The sequence below is a fragment of the Botryllus schlosseri genome, chromosome 8 (genome assembly GCF_051294905.1).
Source record: "Botryllus schlosseri isolate E-star chromosome 8, Bs_hap1, whole genome shotgun sequence".
Classification (NCBI taxonomy): Eukaryota; Metazoa; Chordata; class Ascidiacea; order Stolidobranchia; family Styelidae; genus Botryllus; species Botryllus schlosseri.
Genome location: NC_137243.1, coordinates 26,023,581 through 26,042,559, shown reverse-complemented (window position 1 = coordinate 26,042,559; position 18,979 = coordinate 26,023,581). Strand labels below are relative to the sequence as shown.

Below are 18,979 nucleotides of genomic sequence, written 5' to 3'. Positions count from 1 at the left end.
GATTGGACTGGACGAACGTTTAAAAAATAAAACTTGGTTGTGTGCCGGCATTTGTTACGTGCAGAAAGTGGATGCAGCGATTAGTTAACTCTGCGGAGACGATCACGATGTGAGAAGTAAAAATGTGCTTCGGGAGAGGGATATGGGATGCTGGAAAATGTTTGTGTAGCTTATGAGGACTGTGGATGCACCTTACATGCGCCGCGCTGTTAAGAGGAAATCATCATCATTGGTTAATTAGCAATTTTTTTCAGTTCAATACACCACAGAAATGCGATACAATGAAAAGATAGGAAGGTGTCGAAGCGAATTGGAGTAGTCTATTGGATCAGACACCCACCTTGGCCTAAGCGATGTAAAGAGGAGGCATGCACTCTGAATGAAAAGTAAAAGAAGATAGAATAGAAAAGAGCAAGCGACAAAAATGGGGCGGCATGTCATGGAAGGCGAGATCGATGGGTCAGGTCGTGCTCCGGTACGTTGAGGATGGACTAGTATTTATTTAGTAGTAGGCTACTAGCGATCATAGGGGTGCCATATTTTGGAATCCAGAAAGGAAAAACCCTTTTACAAAGATTGCTGATTCTAAAATGGGTACTAGAAATCTTGTGTTGACTAAAACAGAGGTCCAACTCCCGAATGAGCCGCTCGAACGTCCGCATACAGATTTCCCGTTATTTCAGCAAAAGAAAAATACAACAGACACAAAAAAGACATCACTCGTAAAACTTGGTCAGGAATAAACTCTCCGTTACTCCGGACGAAATGCCATCTAATTGTCAGTTTCGGAATTCGTATTTCGGGGACAAACTGACAGACCCAGCGGTCATCGCGAATCACTCCAATGAATATTTTTGTAACGTAGGCCCTAATATTGCCTTTTCTATTACAAAACCTGCGTCGGTCAGGTCAGAGGCGAGATCGATATCTCAGTCTATTCTGCACGAACCCGCGACGAAGTCAAAGTAGCCATCATTGAACTGAAAACTCACAATTTAATTTGTAATTGAGCTGAATGTAATAATTACATTTTTTTATGTAATTGTAATTGTAATTGAAGCATTTCTGTTTTGTGTAATTGTAATTGAATAGCAAATAAAATCTTCTGAAACCTGTGCTGAACCATTTCCTACACCACGGTCAGAGTTTTTTTTAATATCTCTGACCAGTACCGAGGCTTGCTGCAACAATTGCAAAAAGAAATTCAAGTTTCCAACCAAGGCTTCATCAAACTTGATCACCCATTTGTTGAGATGTTATCCCAATCTTACCTAAAATCTTGGCCAAATTTACTGGAGCCAGAAATGTTCGCACCCAAATGTTCATCAAATGCAATCTAACAGTTTCCGAGCAAGTGAAAATGTAAATGCGAACCAAAATGTGTAATTCGTAGTTATCAGGAGGTTCTTTCCTTTTGCGTTTATTTTAATTTTACACATCTTATTGGTATCATCCTTATCGCTGACGCCTTACCAATTACATTTCATTATCCTCACTCAGCTCTGAGTAGCCTAATCGTTTGATTACATTTCATTGACTGTCCTGTAGCCTATTCGCTGTTGTCGCTCAAACTTTTGGTTGTTAACAGTTGCTTGAATTATTTTTCTGTGTTTGTAGTGTTCAGTACTCATTTACACCACGCTAATTTTCGTCATTTTTGTTCCGTAACTGCCGACTTGTAACACGGCCCACTTCTCGACTTCTAGAAGACACCGCCTACACGGATTATATGACAAATAGGAGCCTAGATAAACCTTCAACACTTGGGTAGGAATTCTGGAGTCGAACTCGGTCGGACTCGCGGCCACAACCCATTGGTGTTGGGATTTGCAGCTGCGGAATCTACCGCTACGCTATCTCAACACAGAGCGGGTAAAGTCATTATTCATTATTCATGGATATTATTTTCTTTAACATCACACTGTTGATATCCTTCACTTCTTGTGTTCTTAAAACAGACAACATATATATTTTACAGACGGGTCACGTATTTTCTCCATCGACAGCCGAAATATACAAGTATATAAGACATTTCACAAATACGTCTACGAATGGTATCATTGACATGGGAATCGTTTTCAGTTTCAGTTCTTCCCAAACATTTTTTACAATTTTATTGCAGGCCGGAATAAGAAATTTCTCCGCTTCTGTGTGAGGTTTTGAATTATCAGCTATTACCTCTGTTACCACATAACTAGCCTGCTGAGATTTCGTTTAAACTTGAGGTTGAGCCTAATTTCATAAGATCGGCTTGACAATAAAGTCTGCCCACTACCGCATTGTCGATGTCATTAACCGTCGCATCGAAGAGTCGAATTGCGATCGCCACTAACAAATACAGAGGCGTAAAGGTGTATTATGCATGGACGCCAAACGCATTTCCACGCAGATCGTGTAATAGCACCTGTGAGGATAGTATACCTCAATAGTGTTACTGGAAGCCACCCCCAGTTCAATTGTAGTTCCAACCAGGGCTTTGGAGCAGCCGGAAATTTAAACTGCTCCAGCTCCGGCTCCGGAGCTCTCTTTTATCATACATTAGCTCCGGCTCCAGCTCCGGAGCCGCATTATAACCACTGCTCCGGCTCCAGCTCCGGCTCCGGCTCTGAAATTATCGAATGGTCCTGTCTATATCAGGGGTGGCCCGCAAATGTGACCCGCGAGAGGGTTTTGCGTGGCCCGTGAGGTAATGTCCTATTATATTATGGAAAATGAATGGCTCAGATTGTGAACTTGCAATGCAAAACAAAAATTACAATTCTGGCTGCAACATTTGGGATGTTGATGACTAAAATATTAATTCCGACGCATTGGCAGATCCAGGGTCCAGTCACATTTTCAGTAAATCATCGTACATTACAATAAACTAAAATAGTAGCGAAATTTTTCTTCACGCTTCGCGTGTTTAATTGTCACACGATTTCTTGCTTGGTAGCCTACCCCCTACTGAAAATGAAAAAAACGCCTAATTTGCCCGATTGAGTCTATTCGCAATTACGGAAGAAAGTCTTTTGGCGTTTGAGCTCGCATAAAAATCGTCGACGGTGAAATGTAGGCACAAAATGAGTGTCGCATATTATCTGAGACCTTCGATATCGATGTATCCAGACGCCGAATATAGTCGTGTCCTTGCAAACTGAGCCAAGCGGGTGGTATACAATAGACCCGCAATACTCACCTAGTTTATTTAGAAACTTAGAAAATTTTACCCGTTTGGCGTGGCTAGTGAACCGCGCACTCGTTCGTCGCATGTGCCCCTTTAGCAGAAAAGGTTGGCCATTCCTGGTCTATATGGATTACTAATCTACTAATAGGTTAGTTATCTATAGTAATCTAGAGTCCGTCAGCCGTCAGTAACATCCAATGTAGCAACAAATACATATAGGTGCCGCCGTGCCGGCTTGTGACTTCATACTGAATCTTTGTCAATTGTCGACAACATCATAGTTGCACTAGAACGCAATTTACTCCGTGCCATTGCTGTGCAAGTGTGCATAGCATTAAAATTCAGGCCTGGTGTACAATTATGATGAATCAGCAGATGTGGTTGTTGGATATATAATAGCATCCTATGAAATATGTCGGAGCCGGAGCTACTCCTCAAATAACGGGCTCCAGCTCCGGCTCCGGCTCCGGCTAAATTTTATGTAGAGCTCCGGCTCCGGCTCCAGCTCCGGTGAAAATGCACGGCTCCGGGGCTCCGGCTCCGGGCTCCGGCTCCGGCTCCAAAGCCCTGGTTCCAACAAACCGGGATAATAAACAACAGCGGCGGGGAAATTTGTAACTGCTATAATTTGATCAACATTACTTCTCAATTCTCGAATTTGTCGCCTGCAACATAACGTTGCGCCCTGAGCCTACATTTTACCTGCAGTGCTGGCACGCTACCTAACAATCGCAATGTGAATGGCTATGTTGGCCATTCTAATTTGTAAACGTGAACATTACTTCCAAATGAGTTCATTTCTCGATGGTCAGAATGCCTTCCTAGGTGTTGGAGGTTTATGTAGGCTCCTACTCGTCCTCCTATCTGCAAAAGCAGTGTCTTACAAAAGTGGGCCGTGCTGTTGGCATGTCAGGAATCCAAAAAAGTACTACCGGTATGGTTTAAAATGATCATCGATGACGAAGACAAGGCAAGAATACGACCACAAATAGAAACAGAAAAATGTCATCAACCTGCGTCATGTCCCTTTTGTGCCTCCGGTTCTGATGGGTGACAAGTAAAAGGTGAACACTTCGGTCACACCTCAATATCACGGTCCAATTGCCCGAGTTTAGGTATTACCGTCCTAAATGCTACTGTGTGGGCAAACCAGCGTATCACGTCCATTGATGGCGGAGGCCCCAGTTCGATTCATGGCAGTGCAGTAGCAAATTACGAAGCGTCGCAGATTTACTAGATTCTCCACCCCTATACGTTGTTGTGCTCAGAGCGTCTTTACAATAAAAACTCAAGACCCAATCCATGACCTAATGGGGATGTCATATTGAGATACTAGATTGAGATACCGTAACTACGGTCGCCTCGACATCCTTTTATCTGTTCACTGCATCGGATTGTGCATCGCGTGTCTTGATCGGGTAAATTCGATTGAAAAACCAACAATGACATATCGTACTCATAATTGGGATTTTTGTTATACTTCGACATAGTTTACCCCATTTGCTCGCGGCACACCTGAGCAGTCCAATTGGCACACTAGTGTGCCGCGGCACACCGGTTGAGAACCATTGCGGCAAGTTAACGCGAGAAATCTGCGCTAATTTCAGTTTTGTAATACCGAACTTCGCGGATAGTGACGTTCGTGACGCAGACCGTTCACGTTTTCTGTCGATTCCTACGTTTTGCGGTAGGTCAATTTCATCGGTAAAAATTAATGCTCTCGAAGACATCGTTATTGAGCAGGGGTGGGCAATTATTTTCCTCGGCGGGCCAAATGAGAAGTAGAAAATACGTTGGCGGGCCGAATAACAAATTTTAGCTATATTCACCACCATTTTAATTTTATTCCTGCTCTGTGAGTGTGTTGATGTGAGGTAATGGAAAAGTGACGGTTAATTAGAAAACTGTGGTTCTCAAACTTTTTTAGTTACGCCTCCCTTTATGATAGTGAAAAACTTCGCGCCATCTTATCATGATATCTCAAAATATTCAAAAGTGCAACCAGAATGCAACAACAATCCCAACGGATAGTTTGATGGCATGAAAAGTTATGGCTGTTGATGAGAAAATTCTGAAATATCAAAGTAGGACAATGCACAGAGCAATAACTACAAGCAATAACTTTGTCTTCGCCTCCCCTCCCCTTCTATGAGGCTTTCACGCTCCCCCTCCCAGTTCAAGTACCACTGCACGGAAATGTATATGCTATAGTGCAAAGCTTATTTTCTTGGTCACGGCTTTCCGAGCAGTGTGCAGCTTAAATAGTTTATGTTGAGTGAAGCTTGCAGTTTTTCTAAACTTCGGCCTACCTTGACCGAGTGTTTTGTGTTTTTGTCATGAGACCGACTTAAATAAAAATCCCTATTCCAGGCGATATGCCCTGACTCCAGTATACAAATATTTAGTGCTCTGAACTCTAAACTATCTTTGAATTTCAGTTTTTGGTTTTATTTTTTTGGCATGCCCGTTAAATAATCCTTTATCGGTGATCGATGTGATGAGTCATATAGTAATCGCCAGCACTGATTGACTTGTTTTACGAATTATCACGTAACAAATTGAAACAAATACCGTATAATGCGTAATGTGACAATGGCAACAAAGAATGTTTGAACTAGACTATATAGAAAAAGTAATTTCTTATGACTCTAATTGCTACTCATACTTCGCCACTTTGCCTCTATTTTAAATCTGGATTACGCATGGTACGTAGGCAGCGTAATCGTGGCATATTAATGAACATGCTTCAAAGTAAACCAATTTCGTCTTGCGTTGATACAGCCTGTGGTTTAAGTCATTCAACAGTCAAGTTTTATGCTTTGAATTCCAAGCAACCTTTCGCGGGCCGCATTTGGCCCGCGGGCCGAACTTTGCCCAGGCCTGTTATTGAGGGTTCTGTAATCGCGATTGTCCACTTCTCTCGAATTGTGACGGTAAATGTTGATTCCGCAGGCGGTAGTTGTTTTGTAATGCCGCCCCTGGTCTATAAGCAAAGCTTCGCGAGTGGGACGTCATATTGACAGACAATGTGCTCATAACTCATTTTGAAAACCCCTAGTGGACGATAAAGAGCGTCAGGAAATCGGGCACAGAAATATGGTAACCCATTTTAGGTAGGCTTACCATACGTCCTCTTTTAAGAGGATTTGTCCTCTTTTTTGACATTTTTGAAAGTGTCCTCGGAGGACGCCCTTTTGTCCTCTTTTTTGAGATTTTGTCCTCTTTTTTGAAAATTTAGGTCAGATTTAGAGCAAATTGCGAGTGATATGCCGCAAATTAGCACAGAAGTGACGCTCCGGTGGGTATTTCGGAGTGAAAAACGGTGATTTTAGCTCTGAGCGGAAATATGACCTTTTTTTTTTGCTTTTTTTTAGTCAACCGCTCGCAAAGTGGGAAAAATTCACCGGTTTTTGAGAATTCTACTCCGGTTCTGCAAGTTGCAAATTTCTGAAAAGGTGTCCTCTTTATAGATTTCCAAAATATGGTAAGCCTAATTTTAGGTGTAACCTTCAAAAACAGTCCCCCGTTCCCCACCACCATCGAAGTATGACAATTCAACCAAGCGGAACTTTACATTGATTCGTATGACCTTGACCGTACGCTTGAAACAGCATAAGTTGTCATCATATACACATCAATCAATCAACCCGCCATTACACACACACCGAGTCAAGCCGGGCGAACTTTACCGTTTTCTTGGGGTACACACCATACAAATCCAGAAAGATTCGATTGTCATACGTGGAAAATTACAGCAAAGAATACAAGAAACATGAGAATACTCGCCTGATAATAAAACTTTATTCAACACTTACGATTTTTGATTACACGCAGATAGCAGCCGTGCTCAATTGAAATGGAAATCATTGATCGACACGATAGGTCAGCCGAGTTTTAAATCGCCTGGCAGGACAATTTCTAATGTAGGGATCAACTCATCGCCCGGCAGTGAGTTACGCAATTTTTCAAGCAGCCTCAAAAATGACGCCAGAAATACACATTACACATATATCAGACTCATTTGAACCGGATATCACTAGCCGTAGCGACATCACACCTTCAGCCACATAAATTGTTGCTCGAACGACTGAAGCAATCCGTCACGGGGGAAAGTGCTCACGGCAATTCTGCAAAATGCGTAAGTCTGTTATCCGTTGTTTCTTCATTATAATAGAGAATCTAGTTTCTTTATTGTAAAATGACCAATACGGGCATATCGCCCAAATATATGCTACTCATGACATGGTGAGAAGTATCCTAGATAAGTGATGGAAGTTTACAAAATGATTTAGTTTAGAACAGAAATCGGCTGATAAACATTATTATCTTTTCTATATTCTTGTTTTCGTTATTGTACATTTGGTCACGATGGTCAATAGAGACGATACACCATTGTTGACGGACACAAACGTCTTCGGTGGGTCGCGTGATAAACATAAGTACCTTGATATCGAAGAAAAGAGTCTTACTGTATCTGAGGACTTCGACATAAGCAACAAAGACAAGAGCTCCAAAGATTTCGACACAGCAAACCATCTCAATAGCAAACATACCAAGAGTATCTGGAGAGACACAAGCGCCCGCCAAAAGGCTGTCTTGATCTACATTACAGTCGTCAATTTCACAAGTTTCCTGTGCACCAGCTCCGTAAGCCCGTTCTTCGCAAGAGTAGCCATAACTAAAGGGAGCAACATAGTTTTCTCCACTATTGTTCTCCAAATTAACATGATTACACTGGCAATAGCGTCCTTTGTAATCGGGAAATACCAATCCAGAATCGGCTGTAAAACGTTAGTTGTGTCCGGACAGATTGGTTTCGCGGTAACTCAAATATCGTTTGGATCGATTGGATACATTGATAACAAATGGACGGTTGTGATTATCGGAACATCTTTGCGGGCGTTGAGTGGTATATTTCAGGCAGCTTTTTACGTAGCCGGTCTAACTATAGTGTGTCAAGAATTTCCAGACTTCATATCTATCGTGTTCGGATTATTTGAAGCCGCGTACGGCGCTGGGGCTTTTGTTGGTCCGTATTTAGGCGGGTTTCCTTACGATTGGTCTGGTAATACGCTGGTACCAATGGCTGTAGCCGGCGGTGTTGCGCTGATGTCCTCCACATTAGGATTTATAACGTTAAAAGCGCCTAGTAATTCTATCAATCAAATAGAAACCGATAATAATTCACATCTTTTGCTCATACTGAGTGAACCAAGAGCTATTCTCATTATCGGTATGGCTGGTACCGTTGCCGGATCGTTTTTCGTGTGCGACGCAACAATAACGATTTATTTGAAAGAGAAAGGATTCTCTTCGACCCACGTCGGCCAGTTACTATTTGTGGTAGGCGTAGGGTATACTGCAGTATCTGCGATTGTGGGTTACGTTACCAGTGAGAGAAAGTGGCTTCGAAGATTAGTGTTTGTGTTCGGATTAGTTGGAAGTTTTTCTTTCCCCCTCCTTTTCTCTCCCTTGCAGACCGAATTTTGGGTGTATGTAGCAGCATTTGGATATTCCGTTAGCATATCGTCTGCATTCATACCAGCTTTCGACGAACTAATATCTGTTATTAGTGAGGATGAGTCTTCCAAAGACGCTTCAATGACTGGTGCGTTGTCTGGACTCTGGAGCACAGTCATCGCCATGGGTGATTTCATCATACCATTGATTGGGTCTGCTCTGGAGACGACACTGCAATTCTACATTTCATTCTCGGCTTCTATATTGATCGGATATGGTGCCACGATGGTGACGGCTGCGTTAATACGCTTGTATTGGTTTTGCGCGCCAGTCGCATCAACTCGTTATCTGCGAAATTAAGCAAACGTCATTCGCCGTGATCATCTGGTGCATCATGGCTGTCGCAAATCAGTGCTTCTTCGACTGACCTTGTTGATGTGGAACCTCCAGTATATCTTGTTCATTTGCGATCCTCTTCTATATTCGTAATCTTTTTGTGTAGTCAATATATTCAGGTTTTTGGTATTTATGGTACTTGATCACTAGCTGCGGAATTAACCGAATTGGGTAAGCGTTAGGGATGATGTGAACCTCTGAAAGGTTCAGTTTCGTGTGAACCCGAACCTTTTTGAAAGGTTCTGTGTGAACGCGAACGTTCCTATTCCTAATTTCAACCGTACATTTCAGTGAAGTGACAACCTAGGTCCTAGTGATACCTAGCAACGACTCGGGCCACATAATGCCACAATGCTGATGTAAATATTGAAGTTTTAAATGTCGCAAAATGTATCAACTCGGGCTATCAAATGATATAATAATCCCATAAAATCAATATCTTTCGTCGCTTCGCCAACAATTTCGACGAGGACTTGCAAGGGAATATAAACTTACGTCTTGGTCTAGGCCAGACCGGACAATAATGTATTCGGTGTCTGAGTATTGCTACGTTGATATTGAGCAGAGTGTAAAACGCTGCTACCGATACACCCCATTAACAATTTATACAGCAGTAGGCTAGCTAAAACCCCAATCGCACGGATTTGGTTTTTATGATACAATAAGCATATATGAAGTCCAGATTGACCCCATACGCCTGCTATTGAATCAGACAACGATATCAATGTCATTTTGAGAGAGAGAGAGAGAGAGAGAGAGAGAGAGAGAGAGAGAGAGTCTTTATTTTCATCCGACCAAAATACCATTGATACCAATTGATACCAAAAGACCATTGATTGGTTGAACAAGCATAATTCGCTGACTACCTACATGTAGCCTACTGTATTTCGCTCTTGATGTTGTGTGAATGCGGGTCAAGCTCACAGCAAAGAGTCACTAAATATTCGAGCAAACTTTTGTAACAAAGCAAGTGATTTTTTTAAATTGCTAAGGTTCATCCTCGTTTACTGTTGATTTTTTTGATGCTGCCAGCGCCATGCATATAGTGGCCCGAAGTTTAAATGCAATGAATTTCCACCAAAGATGTTATAATGAAGTGCAAATTGTAATAAATGAAAAAGGTTCACAGTGCAGAACCTACCAAGGTTCGTTTGTGAACGTGAACCTCTAAATTTCTGAGGTTCACACACAGAACGTTCACGCCATCCCTAGTTGCCAGTTAGCGAGATTCGTCTGTGCTCACTGCTCACATCTGCACAATGTAACGTGACGTGATCTCCCGCTGAGATGATTGAGACATTAGGTCCGGGGTCGGCAACCTTTTGCTAGTCACGGGCCAAATTTCGAGTGTACAACTTTTTGGCGGGCCGGAATTTTTCCTAATACTATATTTTCCGCTCACTTCGGTATCTTATCCTACATTGCTGCAATCTCAATCATACCAATCATAAAACACAAGTATTTACACTTCAACAACGCAGAATAAATATGACAATTGACGCAGCTTGCTTTGTGAAAGGTTTTCAACTTCTGGTAACAGTCAGATGAAGCAAGAATCAGACCACATTCGAAATGGGCGTCCGAGATACGTGATCTTGGCTTTCTATATTCGTGAATTTCATTGTTCAAAACTATTGCTCACATGCGTACGTGCTACCAAAAATCGATGCGATGTCTTCTGCATCGTTTGATAAGCTGGGATAAAGATCAATTTCAAGAACGTACTCTTTGTCGAAGTCATGCAGCGATATGCTCTTTGTATGAAATTTGTCATTCAATCCAACTGCATCGCATTTCAAAAAGGCCCATTTGAAATTTTGAGACAATGGTATTGGCGTCCACATTAAATGGAATACTGAATAGTCAGAGTTTATTTTGTACAGAAGGAATGTCGGAAAAGCGGGTGAATATTCAGTAATTAAATTTCGTATCACAGTTACAAATATAGTGTTGGTGCGGCTCAACATCTCATGTATTGAGTTGTTGTCCCCCCCCCCCCGAAGTTGCGAATTCAATTTGTACAGATGTGACGTCCTGGTAGGCGTAATGTAGCCTACCAGGAGAGCAAGATTAGATACCCATTTTCGATTACAAGATTATGAGTCAGCGATATTTGTATTTTCGGGGAAAGATGCTATTTCATTTCTCAGTTCATAGACTCGTGCAAGCATAGCTGCTCGACTTGATGCGCGAACATGGCAGATATACATTACATCGCCATATTGATTCTATGCTTCTAGTTATCTGTCGTAACAATGATGGTGATTCAGTTTGTGAGACAAAATGATATTTACAGTTTTAATCATTGCGGCCGAAACACTTCAGGTTTGTAGTATTGGCGCACAATGCCTTCTGGTGAATTAAACCATGAATAACTAGCCTACGGAGGCTAGTTATCTGTAATTAAACAGTTTAAGTTTGAGATTTTGTCATTGCGTCTGAGATGTTCCAAGCGTTTTTGAAGCAGAGGAAGGACACCTTTATTGTCACACCCCATCGGTAAACCCTTCAAAAAGTATATGGTACACCTTCGGTTCAGTGTTGGGATGACTCGAGTCATGACTTGACTCGAGTCAGACTCGAGTCACTTTTTTCGTATGACTTGACTTGACTCGAGTCACTTTGCAAAAATGACTTGACTTGACTCGACTCGACGCCCCAGAAATGCGGATTGACTCGTGACTCGGAGCAAAATTCACGAGTCAATTTCAAGTCATTAAGTAAACGGTGTCGATTAAATCACCCTATATTATGTATGTTTTGGTTGTCAGCGTCAGCGATATACGCCGGTGTCACTTGCGAGAGCAACCAGTCTTCGATCATTATAAGTTTCAGTGATCAACTGATCATCCATTGTTACATCACAAATAAATTGACCGCTTACGAAACCATCACACCAACGTTATCGTAGTAGCAGTAGATTTATCTAATCGCATCGTATCTCTGTTTCTTAGGCAGCTTAGTGCTTACATTGCGCAGTGCTCACCTTTACCAACACTCTTGTATGATTTAAATCGAACGAATATAGTTTATGCCTTTATATTCTCACTGAGGTGTAGGTCGGTAGTGCCTATTGTACCATATCAATTTGTTCAACTTCTCGAGGCTTCGTATTCGATCCTTTATATTGGCTGATAAAATGAGACTGTAGCATGTAGCTCACGTTACTCACGTATTTTATTAGCAGTTCTACGTGTGCGCGAGCGATATAAAACACCTTTTTGAATGAATATTTAACTTTATAATCGTCATTTGATTCAAGATAAATGGCAAATTATTCTATCCTTCACACAGTTAGCACACAGTCACACAGTTGGGTCATCACATATACTTCGATAATTCAATTTGACTCGAATCGTGACTTGACTCGTGACTTGACTTGACTCGACTCGACTTGACTCGAGTCACCTCCAAAAAACGAGTGACTTGACTTGACTCGAGTCACCTTTGAAAATCGATTGACTTGACTTGACTCGAGTCAAAATGTGCAATGACTCGAGATGACTCGTGACTCGAAGGTAGTGACTTGATCCCAACACTGCTTCGGTTGCGAGATACACCCGATTTATAAGCACTGATCTAGTCTACTCTAGACAATCTCGATCTCCTACTTCAACCGCCTTCGTTTTGTGGCGTCACAATAGACTAATACGGTTTAGGCAACTTATATCGTATCAATGCCGAATTCTTTCCAAGCAGTGCTGCACTGCTGATTGAAACTCATTGTGAAACGGCGGGCCGCATTCTTGTAAAAACTAATTATTATGTCGCGGGCCGGACGATTTCGCTTGGCGGGCCGGATCCGGCCCGTGGGCCGTAGGTTGCCGACCCTTGCATTAGGTCATTGACTGCCGAGCACTCGGCAATCGTTGCTGGCCTGATTTATCGCGTCTCCAACAAGCCTAGTTCCGCTGGCTTGTAGAATCACCCGGTGCGCACTATACCATCGATGGCCTTCACAATTGTATATGCGTTGGTCTGGTGCGCACGATTTAATCGCTGGCTTACACAATCGCATCTGCAATAGGCCTAGTACGAAAGATATCATCGCTGGCCTAACTACCGCGTCTCGGGCCCAGCATGCTTTTGCTCCTATCCCCCGATGGCTTGGAGACAATGCCGTTAAGTATATGCTGATTAGCAATTGCGATTAAAGAGTGACATCGCGAAACTGAATGACACCCAATGTCCGCAAACATGTGCGACGAGTTAACCCATGCGTTATTGATTTCCGCTAATACTCAAACATAACCATCAGAAGCTGTATGTCTAGGCTTGAGTTATAAAAGAGGAAACCTGAACCACCCGAAATCGGCGTCATTATAGTACATATTCCATAAAAACTCGGACATTTTGACTTGCGCAAATCGTCACCGAGGCTACGTAAAGACGCGTTGACAAGCGCGTGCCGTTGACAACAGAGATGCCACTGGAATATTTCGGAAAAACCCAGATGTGGAGGCGAAATAAACCCAGAAAAATCCAGATCCTATATTTCACTCAAAAGACACGAGATAGCTGTGAAAGTGGAGCCTGATAGTCGTCGCATACACTCATTCAGTCATTGAAGCCTTCGATATTGAATTTACAACAGTTCATAATACACATTTTGCTTGGTTAACACTGCGAATCGCACAAAAAACATGTTGTTTTCCTCTCGACACATCGCAATGAAATAATTGGGGCGCAGCGTGAATACTTAATAGTGTACCGGTACTAATTATATCATCGCGCTGCGAAACTTCAATGCAATGCCCTCCATTCCCTATTTCTAAGAATGATTTCATGTATTTTCAGCGACCTGAACAGCTTGAAAGTAGCTTTCGATTGATTAATCCGACGACAATCACTTTTATTTGGAATAATCACAGAACAATCTATAGTGGAAATGAATAACTGCCAAATCATGAAATTCAGGGTTAGGGTTAGGTTTCGAATGTGCTGATAACCAATGCCTCTGATTAACTTGCTAGGGGTGTCCAACTAACTAACTCTCTCTCTCTCTCTCTCTGAGCGTCCCTGTTGGAACTAAATATACTCAGATAACAATAGACACTTACGTGACATTTGACACGAACCAATCAGGTTGCAGCAGGATGTAAACAAAGAACAAGGCCGGGCAAGCTTACTATGAGCTCTTATGGAAAAAGGTTGAAAAATGAAGGTTTTAAGTAAAATTACGTTGAATTGGGGATGACTGGCCTTAATGAATAGTAATAGCGTAGAGCTAGTACGTAGTTGTAGCTTTTAGTTTAGGATGAACACGAATGGTGGCAAGTACGCATCAGCGTGCTGTGTCCAAATGCATGGATTTCTGACAACTTTTCGGATTCAGCGACGATTGTTGTATACTATAATATAGGATTGTGGTAATGCATACTTTGACGACTTTATAGGCTCCAGGTCTCGAGCGAAATTTTCAAGCATATCTCATGTTCAGAATTATATGCTATAAAATACAGCTGCTGCCACACATCACAATTTTGGCGTATTGATTATGAAACTTGAAAGCTATGGAGATTCTATCAAATTTTTGGATTTGAGTGGAACAGCATCTTCTTCTAGCACTGCGGTGAAAACTACGAAGTATTTCATGGAGCGCTACGTACACGGGTTAGAGACAAAGATTGAGGAGACAATCCACTCTTTGTGGAAGCAATATTCTAGTGAACAGCCAATGTTATCGCAACTTGCGGAAAAGTGAGATTTCGCACGGAATGGAAACACACATTCTCAGAAAATCCATCATTGATTCGTCTTGCACATGTAAGACAGGGTAAGTCAGGAAAATGACATTTTGTCAGAGACTCCTGCAATAGATATATTGTAACCCTGATTTATTTTCACCTTAGGTTCTGATATATGCTCTCATGCATATACATTGATTAAGACAATCCAGCACCTGAAGCTACAAGGACTACATTGTGATTTGCATCAGCATCAGTGAGCTCGATCGTGATTGACAAGCAATCTCTCAACCGTACTCGCAACCGATCAACTCCTACCTCAAGGTAGATTTTGGTGTATCGGTAGTCTTCAGTTTTATAACATTCCACCAAACACAAATAATCCAAGAACATTTTCACCTGGAGAATCGTTCATTCCACAAATTGCACTGCACATGACATGCACTGTTGGTACACATTGACCATGGCACCGCTCAATTACGATCCGTAGCATGCTATTAGGCATTACGATATTCACAATGGAACTGAATTTTCACAATTGCTGAATATGTTGCATCATTCTTTTTTAATTTTCAATCTCGAATTAGAGTAAGCGATTAGTCCATATTTGGTTAGTTGATACACAATGCTGCATAGTATGACACCAGACAAAATTTTATACTCCTTGATTCTTCCGATCAGCTGCTCAATATGAATACGTTGTCTCGCCGTCTTTCTTGTTGTGGAACAGTCTGGCTCAGGCATTTGACGGTGTGTCAAATCATGTGCAGGAATATTTAAATCTAGATTTAATTTCTTGATTTCAGACTCAATAGTGAATCGAATCCCTTTTCTGCCATGATAGCATTTCCTGGTTCACCATAGCTGAACTCCATCATTTTCTCACATTTCTTGTCGAATCCACATATTTCACTAATATTTCGATCTGAAATGGTTACTGTGAACAGTTCCTGCACAAAAGTAAGTGCACCACAATCCATCAATCCTTTCAAAGCTGTATGTGATTTATTGACATTCAATAATCATTCTAGTTTTGAGAAATCATGGATGAATGCAAATGGTGCGTTTTTAAGAACCACATATCTACATGGCTAAATCGAAATTTAATGAAGCAGTTACATACGGTTGACCCAATGGTTTAATAATATCCTTACAGCAATACTATAAATTTGACGTCAGTAGGACAAGTCGGGCAATTCAGAAAGAATTTATTGTAGTCTAGCTTAAAATTTCAGCTTCTCCGCATCTTTTCACATTATGATGCTCCTTTGAGAACTGAACTTCACTAGCAATAATTGTCCGTTAATTTGTAATTTTCCTGGACGAGTTTCCTGTTTTGTGCTTCTACTTCATTCCAGAGATTTGATTTTCTTGCGTTTTATCCATCGACTTCCTCTTTCTGCAGCTTCATTAAAGATATTCATCAAGCCTGCACAAAATATATAATATGTTTATTTTACAGAGCAACACTGCTATGCAGGCACCTATCAAGGCGTACTCGTCAGACTCATGCAACGTATCACCGCTACCAATTTCAACTATTCATCTCATTATTGAATATATTGCTCTCAACAATTTCAATCCATTACATGCCATCAAGCAGCAAAACTGGAGTGGAATAAACCGAGACAGACACCAAGTCGATTGTGGCATCAAGTGTGACGACTGCATTTCAGATTGGACTCGATCATTTCGAAACACAGAATTGTTTCATCTAAATTATGTCGCGATTCAATATTTTTGGTACAATAATAGATATGTCATTTTATTAATAAAATGAGAATTCAGATGACTACAATGAACTCCACATGTTATTGGCTCTGGGAAAGGTACAAGCACACACCAGGAACGGTCTGGGTAGCCATCTCCAAGTTACACAGGCTATTAGCACAGTGTTTATCCAGCATTTGTCCTGATTGATTCAATACATGAGCTAGAACAAAAAATGACGATATCAGCTGGGAACGGATCATATTGCCTAACATATATCATATTATTATGGCCATTGAATATGCAGACCAGTGTCCAGTGTAACAGTAATTTGCTAGATAATGATGCAGACTGTGGACTGTACTATATACGATTCCGTAAATAGAACGCATATAACGTCAAGCCCACATAATGAATACCCCACATATTATATCCTGACTCAAGATTAATCTAATGCATGCTATTCGGTACGACAATCCTATAGAATACGACTAAGGATAATACAGCAATAGTTGCTTCATCCGAAAAGTTGTCAGAAATCCATACATTTGGACGTACCATGCTGATGAGTGCTTGTCACCATTCATGTTTATTGTAGGTTAGAACACTGCAAATACATACTAGCTCTACGTTATTATCATTCACCGAAGTCGGCTATTCCCAATTCGATGTAATTTTGCTAAATACCTTCATTTTTCAACCCTTTTCCAAAAGCGCTCATAGTAAGCTTGCCCGGACTTGTCCTTTGTTTACATCCTGCTGCAACCTGATTGGTTCGTGTCAAGGGTCACGTAAGTGTCTATTGGATTATATTAGTCGGATCATCACCTGGTCTGCTCATGTGCTTGCGTGCATACCAACAGTTACATGATATATTTATCGATACATGCCGAATTGTTCACCAAGTTCACCAAGTGCCGAGTTCGCTACTGGTAATCGTCCTATATGAACATGACTTTTTGCGACCTGGAAATTACCATCAAACGAAGCTCCATCGCATCAAGCCGAAGCCTCTCATTTTAGTAGTGAAATAGATTCTCAACAATGTGTCGTTACAATAACAGCAAAATCCATCGACAATGGCGAACTGAAGTGCGTGCATTTTACGATATTGCGACCATACTAATCTAATAATTAATTTACGAGCGTAAAACTGACCTGGCGAACTGGATGTTGGAAAAAAACCAGATTTCAAGGATAAAAACCCAGAAACCCAGGTGACGCTAAAAAAAACCAGATCTGGGTGGAAAAACCCAGGAGTGGCATCTCTGGTTGACAAGTCTTGCAGTGGCAGATCAGGGACTTGCTAATTGATAGAACTTCCGGAATCGTTGACAAGCTTATCATACGCGTATATTATAGGAGTCAACACGAAGAGATTGTATATTCGTCATTTACGCATGTACTTAACCCTAATAAATTGATGCTATATTAGGCTTGCCATACGTCCGGAATTTACGGACATGTCCGGAATTTCACTGTTAAAACTGCGTCCGGAAAGAATTTCTAAAATATGCCTAAATGTCCGGAATTTTGAAGTAAGCTCATAATTTTTTCCTAAATCAACATAAACAATATTATTTTTGGGCAGATTTATGCTTCATGAAATGTTTCTTCGCGCTTTAGTAACACGTATATACCCATTGGTTTTAATATGGGGATACCACCCTCGCAAAAACTGCGATCAAAAATAAACAAAAATAACATTAGGCTAGGTTACAGAAATAAGTTTACTTGTAATCGCAATTACAAGATAACGGTATTTTCATAGAGTCGCTTTAGGCCGTTTGGACATACGAATTACCGATGTACAAGATAGCGTAATGGTGAAGCGTCCTGCTTCATAGTCGGTGGGTCGTGGGTTTGATCCCCGGCCGGATCAGACCATGAAAGACCTGATTAGTAACACTGGTGTCTATGACTTCCCGGCTTGGCGCATTGTGATAGCATGGAGGGGTGGTGAAAGAATTAGAAAGCCGCACAAGACAATATCTATACCTTCCCTTTCCAGCGGCATATGCACACCATGCACTGATGGTATGCGAATGCAGTTATGCACAGATCATGTGTATGTAGCCTATATCACGAGTCGGTGTATATGCCGCAAAAACATCAACTCTGATCATACATAGTAATGTATGGAAGAACCAATATTGTTGACATAATTCATTCAAATCATTGAACGACCAGACTCCTGTAGAAACCAGATGCATAGCCTATAATAAGTCAACAGAAGTCGCATCGACTACCCTACAGTCGGCTCAAGATCAGTGTTTATTTGGGCGTGGCAGGGCTGAAAAAATGTGGCTTCGGCCCTGGTTACAACTTACATCACACAACCACACACTCCTGAATCGGATCGTGACCACCTTTAGTCGATAGACAAAGCTTTGCTGGTGTGACGTCATATCGATCCACAATGTGCTCGCACCTCATTTTGAAATCCGCTAGTGGGCGCTAAAGAGCGTCCGGAATTTGTGTTACAAAAATATGGTAACCCTATGCTATATTGGTAAATTCGAGAAAAGTTGACCCCTCCTTTTATTTCAAACCCACCTTA

The 18,979-nt window shown here is 41.4% G+C and overlaps 3 long non-coding RNA genes across 3 annotated transcripts in view; 2 read left to right on the top strand and 1 right to left on the bottom strand.

Moving 5' to 3' along the window:
• Window positions 1-18,979, top strand: part of LOC145444692 (uncharacterized) — a 330,781-nt gene that overhangs the window by 276,082 nt on the left and 35,720 nt on the right. The window lies entirely within an intron of this gene.
• LOC145444685 (uncharacterized) lies at window positions 14,085-16,530 on the top strand. The gene is made up of 3 exons (XR_013916751.1): window positions 14,085-14,798; window positions 14,875-15,033; window positions 16,172-16,530. It is a non-coding gene; the product is annotated as an uncharacterized LOC145444685 (long non-coding RNA).
• Window positions 15,696-17,097, bottom strand: LOC145444689 (uncharacterized). Its single transcript, XR_013916754.1, has 2 exons — window positions 16,978-17,097; window positions 15,696-16,138 (listed from the first exon to the last, which is right to left on the bottom strand). It is a non-coding gene; the product is annotated as an uncharacterized LOC145444689 (long non-coding RNA).